Here is an 18,981-nt window from a genome sequence, read left to right as displayed (position 1 = left end):
ACTTCTGGCACCTCTCCCTGCGTTGCAGCAGGTGCCTGGGTTCGTTCTGGTGATTCCGACCAGAAATCGTGCGCTTCCAGCTCCTCGTCACGCTGGTCTACAGCCTCATCTGTCACTCGTCGCACGGCACGCTCCAGGAAGAAAGCGAAGGTATTAGGTCGCTGATGGTGCCTTCGGTGCGACTGACCATATTTGTCACCTCTTCAAAAGGTCGCATGAGCCTGCAGGCATCGCGCATAAGCACCCAGTAACGGGGGAAAAAAATCCCCAGCTGTGCAGATCCAGTCCTACCACCCAGTTCAAAAAGGTACTCGTTGACGGCCCTTTGTTGTTGCAGCAGACGTTCCAACATAAGGAGCGTTGAATTCCAGCGAGTCTGGCTGTCAGAAATCAAACGCCTGACTGGCATGTTGTAGCGCTGCTGAATGTCAGCAAGGCGTGCCATGGCTGTGTAGGAACGTCTGAAATGGGCCGACACCTTTCTGGACTGGGTGAGAACGTCCTGGAATCCTGGGTACTTGGAGACAAAACGTTGGACTATTAAATTTAACACATGTGCCATGCAGGGCACATGTGTTAAATTGCCTAGTCTCAACGCTGCCAACAGATTGCTTCCATTGTCACACACCACTTTTCCGATCTGCAGTTGGTGTGGGGTCAGCCACCGATCGGCCTGTGACTGCAGAGATGACAGGAGTACAGATCCGTATGGTTTTTGCTTTCCAGGCACGTCATCCCCAAGACAGCGTGACAACGGCGTACCTGGCACGTCGAATAGCCTAGGGGGAGCTGGGGGTGCACAGGTGTGGAGGAGGAGAAGGAGGACCCAGCAGCAGAGTAAGAAGAAGAAGAAGACGAGGTAGAGAGCGATGGAGGAGTAGAGGTGGTGGCAGAACCGCGTGCAATCCGTGGCGGTGACACCAACTCCACTGTTGTTGTTGAGCTACCCATTCCCTGCTTCCCAGCCATTACCAAGTTCACCCAGTGGGCAGTGTAGGTGACATACCTGCCCTGACCATGCTTGGAGGACCATGCGTCAGTAGTCATATGGACCTTTGGCCCAACACTAAGTGACAGAGATGCGGTAACTTGGCTCTGCACATGTTGGTACAGGTGTGGTATTCCCTTTTTAGAAAAAAAATTGCGGCTGGTACCTTCCACTGCGGTGTCCCAATTGCTACAAATTTGCGGAAGGCCTCAGAGTCCACCAGCTGGTATGGTAAAAGCTGGCGGGCTAAGAGTGCAGACAAGCCAGCTGTCAGACGCCGGGCAAGGGGGTGACAGTCAGACATTGGCTTCTTACGCTCAAACATGGCCTTCACAGAAACTTGGCTGGTGGCAGATGACTGGGAATGGGAACAGGTGGTCAAGGTGGAAGGCGGAGTGGAGGGTGGTTCAGACGGGTCAAGGAGAGCAGAGGTAGAGCAGTAAGATGCTGGACCAGAAGGAGTGTGGCTTTTAGTTTGCCTGTTGCCTTTGAGGTGTTGCTCCCAAAGTGCTTTGTGCTTGCCGCTCATGTGCCTTCGCATAGAAGTTGTACCTATGTGGCTGTTGGGCTTACCAAGGCTCAGTTTCTGACTGCACTCATTGCAAATTACAATGCTTTTGTCAGAGGCACACACATTAAAAAAATCCCACACTGCTGACTTTTTGGAAGTGTGCGATCTGGCGGTAACAGTAGAAGTTGGCGGAGTTGGCGGTATTGGCGGCAATGGCGGGTGCGTTGGTCGGCTGAACACAGGTGCCGATACATGTTGTTGCCCTGCTGATCCCTGCGGGCTGTCCTCCCTGCTTCTTCTAAGTCTTATTCTCCTACTGCCTCTCTGACTCTCCGTCTCTCCATCTGAACTACCCTCCTCTTGCTCTCTTCTACTAGGCACCCACAAAACATCAATCTCCTCATCATCATTCTCCTCAGATGCATCAATTTCTTCTGACACATCACAGAAGGAAGCAGCAGCGGGACCTCCTCCTCATCACTCATTATGTCCATCTCTATCGTGTTCTCTGCCAGAATTAAATCTGGTGTAAGGTCCTCATCTCCTTCATCTTCTTCTGGCAATAATGGTTGCGCATTACTCAGTTCAAGAAACTCATTGGAAAATAACTCCTCTGACCCCAGTGAAGAAGGGGCACCGGTGGTGGAGAAGTGTTACGTGGGGTGGCCATAGCAGTGGAGGATGAGGAGGATGTTGTGGTAAAGTTAGAAACGGTAGAGGATGGGGTGTGCTGTGTAAGCCAGTCAACTACCTCTTCAGCATTTTGGGAGTTCAGGGTCATTGGCTTTTTAAAACTGGGCAATTTGCTAGGGCCACAGGATTGCATAGCAGCACGGCCCCTAGCACGGCCTCTGCGTGCGGCCTGCCTTTGCCTGGCATTATTTTTAAAAAAACAACAACAACAACAAAAAACTCAGTTGGTTTTTCTGGAAACGATAATACACACAGCTAGATGGCGGGTTGAAGAAAACACTGTGCAAATAATGCCTACAAAGTCAACGTATACACTACTACAGCGGTGGATACGGATTACGTAAAATATATGAATGCTGCTTGAAAAAAAGTAACTCAAGTGGTTTTTCTAGAGACGATAATATTATCAATATTTAGACAAAATGTGAACAAGGTCACACAGCTCGATGGCGGGTTGAAGAAAACAGTGTGCAAATAATGCCTACAAGGCCAACGTATACACTACTACAGCGGTGGATACGGATTACGTAAAATATATGAATGCTGCTTGAAAAAAGTGACTCCGGTGTTTTTTCTGGAGACGGTAATATTATGGATATTTAGACAGAATGGGAACAAGGTCACACAGCTCGATGGCGGGTTGAAGAAAACAGTGTGCAAATAATGCCTACAAGGTCAACGTATACACTACTACAGCGGTGGATACGGATTACGTAAAATATATGAATGCTGCTTGAAAAAAAGTAACTCAAGTGGTTTTTCTAGAGACGATAATATTATCAATATTTAGACAAAATGTGAACAAGCTCACACAGCTCGATGGCGGGTTGAAGAAAACACTGTGCAAATAATGCCTACAAGGCCAACGTATACACTACTACAGCGGTGGATACGGATTACGTAAAATATATGAATGCTGCTTGAAAAAAGTGACTCCGGTGTTTTTTCTGGAGACGGTAATATTATGGATATTTAGACAGAATGGGAACAAGGTCACACAGCTCGATGGCGGTTGAAGAAAACAGTGTGCAAATAATGCCTACAAGGCCAACGTATACACTACTACAGCGGTGGATACGGATTACGTAAAATATATGAATGCTGCTTGAAAAAAGTGACTCCGGTGTTTTTTCTGGAGACGGTAATATTATGGATATTTAGACAGAATGGGAACAAGGTCACACAGCTCGATGGCGGGTTGAAGAAAACAGTGTGCAAATAATGCCTACAAGGTCAACGTATACACTACTACAGCGGTGGATACGGATTACGTAAAATATATGAATGCTGCTTGAAAAAAAGTAACTCAAGTGGTTTTTCTAGAGACGATAATATTATCAATATTTAGACAAAATGTGAACAAGCTCACACAGCTCGATGGCGGGTTGAAGAAAACACTGTGCAAATAATGCCTACAAGGCCAACGTATACACTACTACAGCGGTGGATACGGATTACGTAAAATATATGAATGCTGCTTGAAAAAAGTGACTCCGGTGTTTTTTCTGGAGACGGTAATATTATGGATATTTAGACAGAATGGGAACAAGGTCACACAGCTCGATGGCGGGTTGAAGAAAACAGTGTGCAAATAATGCCTACAAGGCCAACGTATACACTACTACAGCGGTGGATACGGATTACGTAAAATATATGAATGCTGCTTGAAAAAAGTGACTCCGGTGTTTTTTCTGGAGACGGTAATATTATGGATATTTAGACAGAATGGGAACAAGGTCACACAGCTCGATGGCGGGTTGAAGAAAACAGTGTGCAAATAATGCCTACAAGGCCAACGTATACACTACTACAGCGGTGGATACGGATTACGTAAAATATATGAATGCTGCTTGAAAAAAGTGACTCCGGTGTTTTTTCTGGAGACGGTAATATTATGGATATTTAGACAGAATGGGAACAAGGTCACACAGCTCGATGGCGGGTTGAAGAAAACAGTGTGCAAATAATGCCTACAAGGCCAACGTATACACTACTACAGCGGTGGATACGGATTACGTAAAATATATTATGGCTGCTTGAAAAAAGTGACTCCGGTGTTTTTTCTGGAGACGGTAATATTATGGATATTTAGACAGAATGTGAACAAGGTCACACAGCTCGATGGCGGGTTGAAGAAAACAGTGTGCAAATAATGCCTACAGGGCAAATAATGCCTAAAAGGTCAACTTATACACTACTACAGCGGTAGTAAAATAAAAAAAAGTAAAATAAAAAAAAAATGAATATTAAAAAAAAAAAATTAAAGTTGGTGCTGCTGAACTACTAGGAGCAGCAGATTAGCACACCAGTCCCACTCCCCAACACTGCTAGACTAATAGCACTGGGCTCTTATAGTAGTAGTAGTAGTAGTAGTAGTAAAACAACAAAAAAATAAATAAAAGCAGTCCTTACAAGGACTACTGTTATTGCAGCAGTCAGCAGATGAGATCAGAAGCAGGACAGCTGCCCACTGCAGCTACATACAGAGCACTGCAGTAGAAGGTAGATTACTAGCCAGCAAAGCTACCTAAGCTTAAATGTCCCTCAAACCCCTGCAGACTTCTGTCCCTCCAATAACAGAGCAGTATCAAAACGATTACTAGCCAGCAAACTTTCAACTGTCCCTGAAATCACTAACAGGCAGCAGCTCTCTCCCTACACTATCTCTTCAGCACACACAGGCAGAGTGAAAAAACGCTGCAGGGCTTCGGTTTTTATAGGGAAGGGGAGTGGTCCAGGGGAGAGCTTCCTGATTGGCTGCCATGTACCTGCTGGTCTGGGGTGAGAGGGCAAAAAAAAGCGCCAACAATGGCGAACCCAAAATGGCGAACGTCGCGCGACGTTCGCGAACTTCCGGCGAGCGCGAACACCCGATGTTCGCGCGAACAAGTTCGCCGGCGAACAGTTCGCGACATCTCTACTCCTGAATGTGTAATTCCCAGTGTTCCAGTGCATGTGAAGCTTGTGAGGGTGCCAGGCACAAGGACCCAGTGGCCTAGGGGCACCCAAGCCCCAAATCCGGGCTTGGGAATCTAGGTTGGCACTTGACTTAAAGACAGCCTGCCTCTAGACATGGACTCAATGCTGTGTTCCCCTACGCAGATTGCTTTCCCATATGATAAACGGAGGCACCCATATAATTTAGTAAACACCCAAAGGTTATATGTTGGGTGCAACCCTTGCTATTTCACTGCATTACACTTGCACAGGCAGCCACAGATACATTTCCAGTACAGCAAGTCGGTGCTGGCTTGGCTTCCATCCCAAGTTCTCAGTACCTAAGCCGGGACTCGATCCAGCACTAGTGATGTGAGGCTTCCCTTGGCCTCCTGTTTGCATGATAAGCACAGGATACATTCCAATGGCAGATTAAGTGTTTAATGTGCAAACAGGAGGATAGCTGTAATGGATCCTGTACCCAGCGGGAGATCCGGAGAGACCTAACTGGAGCGACCTGACGTGCTGTGGGGAAATTAGGAATACTCTCTATATTCCAAGGCCTATTTTTATACAAAGGGCAGAGAATATGAGGCCCCCATGGCCCTGACTTTTGTACTTTATCTGCTTTCCCACAGACTAGTAAATTGCCGGCAGGAAGCCAGTTCGGGGGGATTAGTCGCCCGAAGATGAGGAGATTTGTCGCTGGGTGACTAATCTCCCCCAGTAGCTTTGTGTGGCCCTGCCCTTAAGGGCAGATTGTATTCAAATGATACATAGAGCCTTGAATAGTCAACTGCCACTGAAATTCATATATTGAACCAAATCAGGCCTGATGGCTGATGTAAGACCCTGAAACATGGGTGTCCAAAGAAAATCTTCCGGGGGGGGGAGTAAACTAATATCACTACTTAGGGTAGCATCCCTCTGAAGATAGTTACATAGTTACATAGTTAAATTGGGTTGAAAAAAGACAAAGTCCATCAAGTTCAACCCCTCCAAATGAAAACCCAGCATCCATACACACACCCCTCCCTACTTTTAATTAAAATTCTATATACCCATACCTATATTAACTATAGAGTTTAGTATCACAATAGCCTTTAATATTATGTCTGTCCAAAAAATCATCCAAGCCATTCTTAAAGGCATTAACTGAATCAGCCATCACAACATCACCCGGCAGTGCATTCCACAACCTCACTGTCCTGACTGTGAAGAACCCTCTACGTTGCTTCAAATGAAAGTTCTTTTCTTCTAGTCTAAAGGGGTGGCCTCTGGTACGGTGATCCACTTTATGGGTAAAAAGGTCCCCTGCCATTTGTCTATAATGTCCTCTAATGTACTTGTAAAGTGTAATCATGTCCCCTCGCAAGCGCCTTTTTTCCAGAGAAAACAACCCCAACCTTGACAGTCTACCCTCATAATTTAAGTCTTCCGTCCCTCTAACCAATTTAGTTGCACGTCTCTGCACTCTCTCCAGCTCATTTATATCCCTCTTAAGGACTGGAGTCCAAAACTGAACTGCATACTCCAGATGAGGCCTTACCAGGGACCTATAAAGAGGCATAATTATGTTTTCATCCCTTGAGTTAATGCCCTTTTTTATGCAAGACAGAACTTTATTTGCTTTAGTAGCCACAGAATGACACTGCCCAGAATTAGACAACTTGTTATCTACAAAGACCCCTAGATCCTTTTCATTTAAGGAAACTCCCAACACATTGCCATTTAGTGTATAACTTGCATTTATATTATTTTTGCCAAAGTGCATAACCTTGCATTTATCAACATTGAACCTCATTTTCCAGTTTGCTGCCCAGTTTTCCAGTTTAGACAGATCACTTTGCAAAGTGGCAGCATCCTGCATGGAACCTATAGTTCTGCACAATTTAGTATCATCTGCAAAAATAGAAACAGTACTTTCAATGCCCACCTCCAGGTCATTAATAAACAAGTTGAAAAGCAAGGGACCTAGTACAGAGCCCTGCGGTACTCCACTAACAACACTGGTCCAATTAGAAAATGTTCCATTTACCACCACTCTTTGTAGTCTATCTTTTAGCCAGTTCGCTATCCAGGTACAAATACTATGTTCCAGGCCAACATTCCTTAATTTAACCAGTAACCTTTTGTGTGGCACTGTATCAAATGCTTTAGCAAAGTCTAAGTAAATCACATCCACTGCCATCCCAGAATCGAGGTCTCTACTTACATTCTCGTAAAAAGAAATTAAGTTAGTCTGGCAAGATCTATTACGCATAAAACCATGCTGGCACAAACTCATAGTATTATGATTTGCTATGAAGTCCAGTATCTTATCCTTTATTAACCCTTCGAAAAGCTTTCCTAATACTGACGTCAGACTAACTGGCCTATAGTTTTGAGGCTGAGAACGGGATCCTTTTTTGAATAGAGGCACCACATTAGCAATTCGCCAGTCTCTTGGCACAATACCAGATCTCAATGAATCCTGAAAAATTAAGTAAAGAGGTTTGGCAATCACAGAGCTAAGCTCGCTAATTACCCTGGGATGAATACCATCTGGCCCTGGACCTTTGTTAATCTTAACCTGTTCAAGTCTCTTTTGAATTTCTTCTTGTGTGAACCATGCATCATTAGTTGTATTACTAGAATTGGGAGTGTTAAGAAGGAAACCTTCACTTACTGGTTCTTCATTTGTGTAAACAGATGAAAAATACGAGTTCAGAATCTGCGCTTTTATTTTGTTTTCATCAACCAGCTGATCCCCCTCTGATAGTAAGGGTCCCACCCCTTCCTGCTTCATTTTTTTACTATTGACATATTTAAAAAATAATTTGGGATTTTTTTTACTGCTTGCTGCAATATCCTTTTCTATAGCAATTTTAGCTTGCCTTATAGCTTCTTTGCATGATTTATTGGCCTCCTTGTACCTTATAAATGTTTCGGCTGTACCAGCTAACTTGAAAGCCTTAAAAGCACGTCTTTTCTTACCCACCTCAACACCAACGCTTCTATTGAACCAAAAAGGTTTTGCTTTGCAACGACGTTCCTTGCTTACAAGTGGAATATACTGACAAGTATATTTATTAAGCAGCATTTTTTTAACCAAATTAAGGCTTGCATTAGGGTGGGTAGTAAAAAAAAACGTTTTATGTTGTTGGGAATTAAATTTAGATACAATTTTTTTGGAATAAATTCGAGAATTCAAGGTGGGGCAGCTGCCTCCTCCTGCGGACACCCCAGCCTTGGACCATGTACCCCATCAGGTAGCAAGCATGCATTAGAATGCAAAAGATAAATACTGTAAAATCAGCCAATCTGAATGGCTGCAACTGCTGGTCTGGTGAAAGCCTAGATACAGGGGCAGATATCAGCTGAACTATGAATGACTATGATGGGGCAAAATGATGTCCTGACCAAAATGATTTCTGATTGGACAAACCAGTTAGAAAAATCTGTCTTCTGAGGTCCGACATCTGATTTTTGGATTATCCTGGATTGTCCCTCTATCAAGGCAGCCAGTATGGATAAAGAACATGTAGATTGGATAGTTCTGTAAGCACCCAAGGCCTGCCTGGCACCTCACAATCTGGTGACAACCTTTCCCCTGCCAGTTACTAACCCCCTCTCCATATAGGTTGTACCCCCAACCCATTGTGCCCCAGGCAGCCTACCCCTAATTCTGGCCCTGTTGAATAGATCTAAATGTACAGCTCACCTTGGTGTAAATGCATAGGGCATTTTATTCCCTTCTCATATTACTGAAAAAGGCATCTCGGAAGGAGCCATTCCCACAGAAGAGAAACTAAACAGTTCTGAGGAAATCCTCTCTCCTGCGAGCCCCGCTGTCGCCTCCAACTGCCAATGCAACTTCCAGTACTTTAAAGGGATATTTTCTATTTTATATTATAATTCCTCTTAATATTTTACCCAAGCTTTAACAATGCTCTGTGGTTTCCATTATATTATATGTATTTATATCATTTCTAAATACCATGTAACTATATTGGTTAAAAGCATATAGCATCTGCTACATTTGTCTCAGCTAATCCTCCTTAACTCCTTTAAGGTGGCCATAGACACACAGATATTATCGTAGGAAACTAATTTTCTTACAATATTTGGTGCATGTATAGTGGACTACGAGCTTACCGATATCGACAGAAGTCTTGGCTATCAGTCGGCTCCTCGAAAAATTTTGATTGTGCGCCTTTGAAGGCACCCGAACATTGCCCACTATTAGTGCTAAATCGTCAGATACAGGTATAATTCTATTGTTTCTCTGTGTATATCTGACCATTCAGCTCTACACGGGTGTATTGAAACAAACAATCTTTCTTGGAAAGATCTTTTCCAAGAAAGATCATAATTGTTACGTCTATGGACACCTTTACTCTCAGCCATAGGTATTCCCATGCAGCAGTGTAGTAAAGGTCCATAATCCATTGCAGGGTCGGAGCTAGGAGTAGGCAGAAGAGGCACCTGCCTAGGACGCAGCAATGAGGGGGCATTGGCCAGGTGCCTGTTGAAGGGCCCTCTGCTTACCCCTAGTCTGGGTTTCAGTGCTCCCTGGTGCCCATGTTCGCCACTTGCACCTCTATTCGGTGAGACCCCCTTTGTCCGTGACGTCACTACGCACACATGCTCGCACACGTGCATGGAGGTGTACGAAGTAGCTGGCTGGGTTGCCTGGGGTCGCCCGGTCTGTTTGGCACACCCTAGATTCAGATAGGGTTGCCACTTGGACAGTATTTTACCGGCCTGACCAGTAAAAATCATTCTTGACCCCGATGTTGTTAATAGGGAAAAAAATCTAAATATATAGGAAGGCCGGTATTTTTTTCCAAATAAGGTGGCAAGCATAGATTCAAATAAAGTTTAATCGATACTGCTTTGCATTGTGTGACTATAATCCGATATGTGCACTCTATGGCTAAGGTTATGGGCAGATGGAACGTTTTCTCCCATTGTGCAGTAACTAGATATTACTGGGCCCACAGCAAATTATTTTTCAGGCCCTCAAAATGTCTAGAGTTTGATTTGTTTTACCAATATTCATTGATGAATAAATTGTATATGAATTACATGGCTCCTTTACCTCCGTGTTCCCCTGCAGCCACAGGGCCTGCTTTCTCTGTAGTTATGCCCCTGCTGGCTCCAGTACTCTCAGCCTGTGTATTTTTTTCAGGCTGAGAGAAGTGTATCTGCTCTGTGCCCCATCTGAGCTGATTTAAATGGGCAGGCTGAGAGCCGAGGAGACAAAGCTTCTGCCCGTAGCCTAATGCCATTCTGGGCTGAAACTCGGCCAGCTGAAAAACGACCAAGGCCAAGAATCAGCCCCTACACCGACATTGGCATTTTTTCCTTGCCTGCATCTGGAACATTGCATAGGCACTGGTGCAGGCACATGAGGAGCATTTCTGCACCACAACACGAGAGTTTGCATTGTTTGGAGATGAAATCCACCGCGCGTGCCTGCACCTGGGCTGATGCAATGATTCCGAGTGCATTCAAGGAAAATGGCTGCTGCCAGAGTACAGTCCGATTCTGGGTCTGCTTTTTTCCACAGGTCAAGATCAGCCCCCTGTTGCATCAGCCTTAAAAGGAGATTGTCAATAGATTAGCCACAATAGTGCAAGCTATACCACTACATTTATTCTACCATACCTGAGTAAACAGCTCTAGAAACTCTCTCTGTTTGTTTAGGATAGCAGCTGCCATATTAGCTTGTGACATCACTTCCTGCCTGAGACTCTCCTTGCTTTCTCATAGAGCTGGGCTCAGATTACAGCAGGGAGGAGGAGGGAAGTGGGGGGAGGGAGAGAGGAGCAAACTGAGCATGCTCACGCCCGGGGCAAGGAGGTTTAAGCTGAAAACAGGAAGTCTGATACAGAAGCCCATGAGTACAGAATAGAAGCAAAGAAATGAGGTGTTTCTTTTGACAGAGGACTCAGAGCAGCATTACTTTGAGGGTTTACTGGTGTATTTATACAGACCTTTCTGATAAAGCTTATTTAATTTTAGCATTTCCTTCTGCTATAAGCCCAAAATATCCAGACACCTGTCTGTCCATCATCTGATTCCCATGCCAAGGGGATAAATATGGTGTTGCTCTTCAATTTGCTGCTATAACTGCGCCTTATCTTCTTGGAAGGTTCCCATTAGATGTTGAAACATTGTTGGTGGGATTTTCTTCCATTCATCCACAAGAGCATTTGTGAGGTTAGGCCCCGATTTTGGGGGTTCCAAGTGATCCCCCAGGGGTTCAGTTGGGTTGAGGTCAGGCTCTGTGCCGGCCAATCAAGTGCAAACCCATCTCACAGAATAGACCTTACTTTGTGCAAGGGGGCATTATTGTGCACTTTTTATCCTGGTGATTGGACCCGTTTAATCTGGGGTTACATTTAAAGCATTAAAGCAAACACACGCCTGCATGCACATGCTGAGTATGATACACTTTCCCTTTAAGAGCTCAGTTATTTGCAAGCCTTCATTTGAATAAACAATCACTGAATCCGCCAATGAACCAGCCCGTCAGTTGATCTACATTTTAAAGATTGTAAACAAATTTCTCACATTTGGTGCAGGGACCATAAACCACAGCGCACCTGTTGCACATGTTTAAAGGGAAGGTTATTTTAAGCTTTAAACCTTTTGCCTTCCTTTGTAACAAGGATTTTTTTTTTCCAAAACAGAGCAGAATTCTGAAACTGTGACTGATCGGTGACTTTATTGTTGACGGCTAAAAGTCAGCTCAATGCCTCCACTGTGAGGGGGACGTCTGTAAATACACCCACGAGTTTGTGCTCTACTGACTCAAGTTTTAAGCTGGAGAAAAATATTAAGTCTCTTCTTTGTGACAACATGTTCCAGTGGCAGCACAACATGGAATTGCCTTAAAGGAAAACTATAGCTTCAAACTGATTAATTAAGCAACAGATAGTTTATATCAAATTAAGTGGCATATTAAAGAATCTTACCAAACTGGAATATATATTTAAGTAAATATTGCCTTTTTACATCTCTTGCCTTGAACCACTATTTAGTGATGGTCTGTGTGTTGCCTCAGAGATCACCTGACCAGAAATACTGCAGCTCTAACTATAACAGGAAGAGATCACCTGACCAGAAATACTACAACTCTAACTATAACAGGAAGAGATCACCTGACCAGAAATACTGCAGCTCTAACTGTAACAGGAAGAGATCACCTGACCAGAAATACTGCAGCTCTAACTGTAACAGGAAGAGATCACCTGACCAGAAATACTGCTGCTCTAACTATAACAGGAAGAGATCACCTGACCAGAAATACTGCAGCTCTAACTGTAACAGGAAGAGATCACCTGACCAGAAATACTGCAGCTCTAACTGTAACAGGAAGAGATCACCTGACCAGAAATACTGCAGCTCTAACTGTAACAGGAAGAAGTGTTGAAGCAAAAGACACAACTCTGTCTGTTAATTGGCTCATGTGACCTAACGTATGGTTTGTTTGTGTGGGCAATTTTCTATTTATGATTACCCAATGGCACATACTACAAAAAAAAGTATATTATTATGAACACAGTTCATTTACATGAAGCAGGGTTTTACATTTGAGCTGTTCTATGCAATATATTTTTATAGAGGCCTACATTGTTCGGGGGGTATAGTTTTCCTTTAATATACACCATACGGTCAAAAGTATATGGACAATATTTCATTCCCAAACCAAGGGGCAGATTTACTAAAGAGCGAAGTGGCTAACACTACCGAGAATTCGCCAGTGTTACCACCCGCAGTAACAGGCACCAATTCGCTAGCGAAAGAGACCGTCGCTAGCGTTCGTTCACACTCTATCGCCAGGCGACTTTTCACTCTGGCAAAAGGTCGTTACTCCATAAATTCACTAAAGTGCAGATTTTACTGAACGTTACCTCTTTCTCCAGAGTTGACTTCGCCACCTCAGACCAGGCCAAGTGCACTTACATCATATCTTGTGAGCCGAAAATACATTAAGGTTCAAAAAACGCAGGCGACTTTTCCTTTTTTTTAAGCGGGATTGCCTGCAAAAGTCCTACCTTTGACTTTTTTTGGGTAACCAGTTGTCTCCAAACATTTCATAACATATAGAATATTCACAGTGGTCTCACATGTAGGGAATTATAGTAGGGAATAGGGATGTAGCGAACTGTTCGCCGGCGAACTAGTTCGCGCGAACTTCGACTGTTCGCGTCCGCCGAATGTTCGCGAACGTCGCGCGACGTTCGCCAATAGGCGTTCGCGTCAAAAATCGTTCGACCATTCGATTCCTTCGATCGCTAAAATCGAAGGATTTTCGTTCGAATCGAACGATCGAAGCCATTGGATTGAATGAAATCATTCGATCGAATGGCTTCGATCGTTCGATTCGAACGAAAATCCTTCGATCGAACGATTAAAATCCTTCGATCGTTCGAATCGAACGATTTTCGGATGTTCGAAGTTCGCGAACAGTTCGCGAACTGTTCGCATTTTTTGCCGGTGTTCGCGAACGGCGTTCGCGAACACATAAACGGCAGTTCGCTACATCCCTAGTAGGGAATTATATATCTCTTGTCTTTATTAAGGTTCCCTGGACATGTGTAATAAAAAGTGGTAACTTCAAGCATTTGCACCAACATTTATAATAAGGCCCTCCATACGACTTTAAATTACCCGGCGTATGCAAATTGACCTAAGCGCAAGATCACTAGTGAATTTTTTAGGCACAAATGAACGATAGCGCATCTTCACTATATAACGCTCGCACTGCCCAAGTAACACCAGCAAAAAGTCGGCAGCGTTCGGCGCCCAGTGCACAACTTTGCATATTAGTGAATTAGCGTAATGGTAGCGAATTTCCACCTGGAAAAGTGATGCGATGTGGGCGAAGCGGTCGCTGGCGACATTTTGGTGAATCTGCCCCCAAGTGGGTTAATATGAAGTTTCTCCCCCCTTCCCCCCTACTCTTCTGGGAGTAGGGGTGAACATATTGGAACATTTTAAGTAGGACTTGCTTACCTTACAGCTACCAGAACAATGGTGAAGTTGGGCACTTAAGTAACAGGCTCACAGCTGGGGTTCCAATTCATCACATAAGGGTTGCCAGGGTCAGACTGGGCTGACAGGACACTTGGTGGGCCTCAGCCACGATATCATTGTATGCTTTAAAGGTATGATGTAGAGAGTGGTATTCTGAGATAATCTGCAATTGGTTTTTATTTGTGTTTTTGAATTATTTAGCTCTTTATTCAGCAGCTCTCCAGTTTGCAAATTCAGCCATCAGGTTGCTAGGGTTCAAATTACCCTAGCAACCTTGCACTGATTTGAATAAGAGACTGGAATATGAATTGGAGAGGGTCTGAGTAGAAAGAATAGTAGCAATAACAATACATGTGTAGCCTTACAGAGCGTTTGTTTTAAACGTGGGGTCAGTGACAACCATTTGTAAGCTGGAAAGAGACAGTAGAAGAAGGCAAATAATTCAAAAACTATATAAGAAAAAAATGATGCCTGATTGTAAAGTTAATTAGAATTGGCCATTTTATAACATACTAAAAGTTAACTTAAAGGGAAACAACAACTTTAATAGCCCATTTTAGTCATACTTGTGGTCGTATAGTGTAGGTAACAAGTGTTTTGCTTTGACCCTAACCCATGCTAGTCCCCACATAGATGGTTTTATGGGGGGACCAAGTGGTGCAAACAGGGGTAACTGCCACAGACGGTCCATAAACTGTGCCATGCAGAGCATTAAGTTGAATGTAGGGGGGATATTTAACAGAGCAACAGGGTAAATTGGCAATAGAATCCCATTATATCAGTGTACCCCAAACTGCGCCTCTCCAGCCTTTGGTCTTAATACACAGGAGGGTCTCTGCTATGTGAGAGATACATACACAGCAGTTGAGCCTGAGCACCAGACATTCATATAACCAGGGTTACCACAAGGATCCCTAATAAACAATGCTACAAGCTCTATTTGCCCCCCATTGATTCCTCAAGACATGGGGGTAACAATACACAGAGCAATGGAGGTACATACTGTAAATAAGAGGGATGATGGGAATGGAAATCAATGTTTGGCCAGTGATTTTTCAGTGATTATTATGAAACCGCATGATCCCTGTTTATCCTTGGGAAAGTGTCTGGAATTCCTCGACTAGACTGAGCTGTGTTGTTTCCAATTCCTGCTCTTGTGAAGGGGGGAAACGATCATAATTCTTTGTTTCTTATGGAACAAAACATTTGCAGCCTGAATTAGAAAAATGTGTTAAGTGACAAAAATTATATAACTTGCAATAAGCGCCTATTGATTGTAATACATTTGATCCAAAAAGAGCAACCTAGGGCTCTCCAGCAGCTACAGAACTACAGCTCCCAGCATCCTCCACCAGCAGAGCTGACAAGTTGCAAACAGAACTGCAAAATGTTCTTCCCACATCATCTGCTCAAACCAGGGCCACTTTATACTTTACATATAAATAGATGAGATATAGTAAGAACATAGCAAATAACAGATCTAATGAGACCGAGGGATCTAGAAAGGATAGCTCTAGATTTATTAGATAAACAGAATAGAGAGATTCACTACAGACGGAGGGATAAAGTTCTTAATACATTTGATCTAGAGAAATTGATTTGATCTAAGTAATAAAGATCTAGAGAGAGATTAGACTGAGACATTAGATCAGACAGGGTCCTCTTCACCTTTTTGGTTACTGGTCGCTATATATGTAATTCTGTATGTTATTTGTATAAATCCAATTATTGTACAGGGCTGCGGAATGTGTTGGCACTCTAGAAACATGTTATTAATAATAATAATCCAGTGATAGGGATGAAGTAGATTCAGTAGATTAACAAAATAGCATCCGTCTGTCTGTCCAGTGTTCAGTGTGTGAGTGACATGTGCTAGTGATGTGCGGGTTTTCTCAAAACCTGTGGTGATCCACAAGTTTACTGTTGGTTGTGTGGGTTTTGGTTAAAATTTGGCCAACCAGTGCCGGTTAGGGTTGGGTGGGGGGGCAGAGGGTCGGATTTACATAGTGGCACCCATAGGCCCGCTGCTGTTTGTCACCCCTGTCCCTCCCCTTCATTTGAGCTCATGCACAAATTTTCATCATCAGGTCAGGAGCACTGGGGATTGGCGCATGGGAAATTTAAAAAACAATTTTATCTCATGTTCAGCCTCTAAGGTTCCGAACCAATGCGGGTGTGGTTGGGCTTCATGCTGCCCCCTAAAATCCTGGGACCAGGCCTTGGTGGCCTTTCCATAAATTCCAGGCCAGGGGGGCAGACTGGGGGAAGTACTGTATACCCCTCTGCTCCCAAAGATTCCCTGTGTTTCAACCAGAGGCATTCAGAGACAGAGTTGGACTGGCCCGGGAAAAACCTGGTGCCCCTGCCGCTGCCACCAACACCCCTCCCTGGCCTCCTGTCAAGGCTGCAAGCAGGAAAAAGATACACAGGGGCGGCGGAAGGGGGTTGCAGTGTTTTTGCGGATGGGGCAAAAGGGGGACCCTGCACAAAGAAGTAGCCTATGGAGTGAGAACATGTTGGTACAGGTTGGGTATGAGTCCTATGATGATAACATTTCACTGATCAGGGTCAGGTGTGGGTTGAGGGTTTCTTGACCCATTAATAGGCGCAGAAGTGCTTGATTTGGAATGGAAAGCAGGAAGGACTGTGCAGGGCCAAGTGCAACTATACAGAAGTGCAAAGAGCACATTTTGACCCAAGTATTGGTTTTACGTGCAACTTACTGCATGGAAAAATGCAAGTTACCCACTGTGCTTGCGGTCGTAAATGAACCCTTACATCAGGAGTAATAATGGGTATATATGTATATGTATATAGATAGCTTAGATCTAGCCAGAGATTAGTTATAGATAGAGGGATAGAACAGACCTAATCAGCTAAATTGAAAGAGGTGACATTAGATCCAGACAATTAAATCATATGCAGAAAGGCAAACTGCTTGTGATGACAAATAAAGGCTAAAAAGAGGGGGATAACCTTTAGGTATATTAGAAATGATTGACATCTGATCAAAAATGAATCCCCAGCAGAAAGACCTGTCTCAACATTGCCGGTTACACTGCAACCCCACGGTATGTGTTTGCTTCCCAAGAACTCATTTCGCTAAAGATTTCCAAAGAAGAAGACTAAAATTGGAAGAGAACCAAAATCAATAAAAGCTCAAACGTGTTTTCCTAAGAAAATAACAATGATATGTGTCTGTAGGTCTGTCAATATAAAATACAGATCAATAAGAAGAATCATTGATCCTTCCCGGCACTTAATCCCCTTCAAATGCCATTTGTTCCTTACAGCTGTGATCTCTTCTCTGCTCAGTAGGAAACAGTCATAAAGGGTAACTTAAATACACAAGTGCAATTTCAGAGGCAAATTACTGTTTTTTACCTACAATGCAAGTTTTTCCACCACCATTGTGCATTGGGCATATGTAGGGCTGGAAAGGGGCTCTCTTAGTCTTTTGTATATTGTCATTCAAGGTAGAAGTAAATGTTTCAGTATCATTTTGTATGGCAATGGCACAAATAAGGAGTCCGGATTCTGTCGCCCCAAGTCTTTAGTGCCATCACTGGCAGGGAAAACATCTGGAATCTATGTGTGTTGCCATTACCCTGGAAGGGATGCATTAAGTTAGTTATAGAATGGCTAATTCTAAGCAATTTTTCAATTGATCTTCAGTTTTTGAATTATTTGCTTTTTCCTTTTGACTTTTTCCAGCTTTCAAATGAGGGGTCACTGACCCCATCTATAAAAACAAATGCTCTGTAAGGCCACAAATGTATTGTTATTGCTACCCAGGCCTCTCCTATACATATTCCAGTCTCTTATTCCAATAAATGCATGGTTGCTTAACGCAGTGGCGTAACTAGAGTGTGCCAGGCCCCCTGCAAAAAAATCTTGGCGCACTCTGATCCCCATCCTCCCTTCCACTTCCCACCCCACCTCTGCCCCGCCCACATCCCACCACTGCCCATACATGTCCCGCCTCCACGCTGCCCACTCCCGCCCAACTTGCGCCCCACTTCCTCGCTGCAGGTAAGAGAGAGGCTGGGGAGGAGGGTTTTTTTATTAGCTATAGCGAAAGCAGTCCGTGCCCCCTTGTTCCTGAACACCCCTGTGATCTGCTTCCTCAATAGTTAAGCCACTGATTGCTAGGGTAATTTAGACCATAGCAACCAGTTTGCTGAAAATACAAACTGGAGAGCTGCTGAAATAAAGGCTAAATAATGCAATATCCCCAAATAATAATAATAATAAAAAAACCAATTGCAAATTGTCTTAAAATATCAATCTCTATATTATAGTAAAAGTTAACTCAACTCCTTTAATTGCTTCATCTCTTCCCTTCACCTGTTCTGAGCTATTCAGCCTACAGTAGAGTTATCCAGCTGCTGAGGATGCTGGGATTTTTGCTTATAATAACCAGAATTCAGCTATTTTATCCGCAGATACAAGTTGCCGTGGCCGAGGGCAGCAGAAATTGGTGTCCCTTTATAAAAGACATGCAGTTAGAAAAACAAGGTGCACTTTATTTGTTGATCTTGTACGTGTGAGTGTTGTTGTGCCCTCACTAGTAAAGGTCTAGGAAAGAACATTCTCTCGCTCCCTCTAATCAGACTGCGGGATCTCTTTTTCCAGTAAAGGGAAAATTGTATGACAACCAGCGATCCCCCTGCCAAATAAATTCCTTTCTTCTGCTGGCAGGAAAGAACCCACAGAAACGACTCGCAGAGACTTGTTGCACATTCGGATCAAGCTCAATTTGGTTTATTTCTCGCTTCGGCCCAAATGGATTGGCCACGGTGCTGTTTGTAAATAAAAATAA

This window comes from Xenopus laevis, chromosome 6L, assembly GCF_017654675.1.
Source record: "Xenopus laevis strain J_2021 chromosome 6L, Xenopus_laevis_v10.1, whole genome shotgun sequence".
NCBI lineage: Eukaryota > Metazoa > Chordata > Amphibia > Anura > Pipidae > Xenopus > Xenopus laevis.
Note: the sequence above shows the minus strand (reverse complement) of the source record.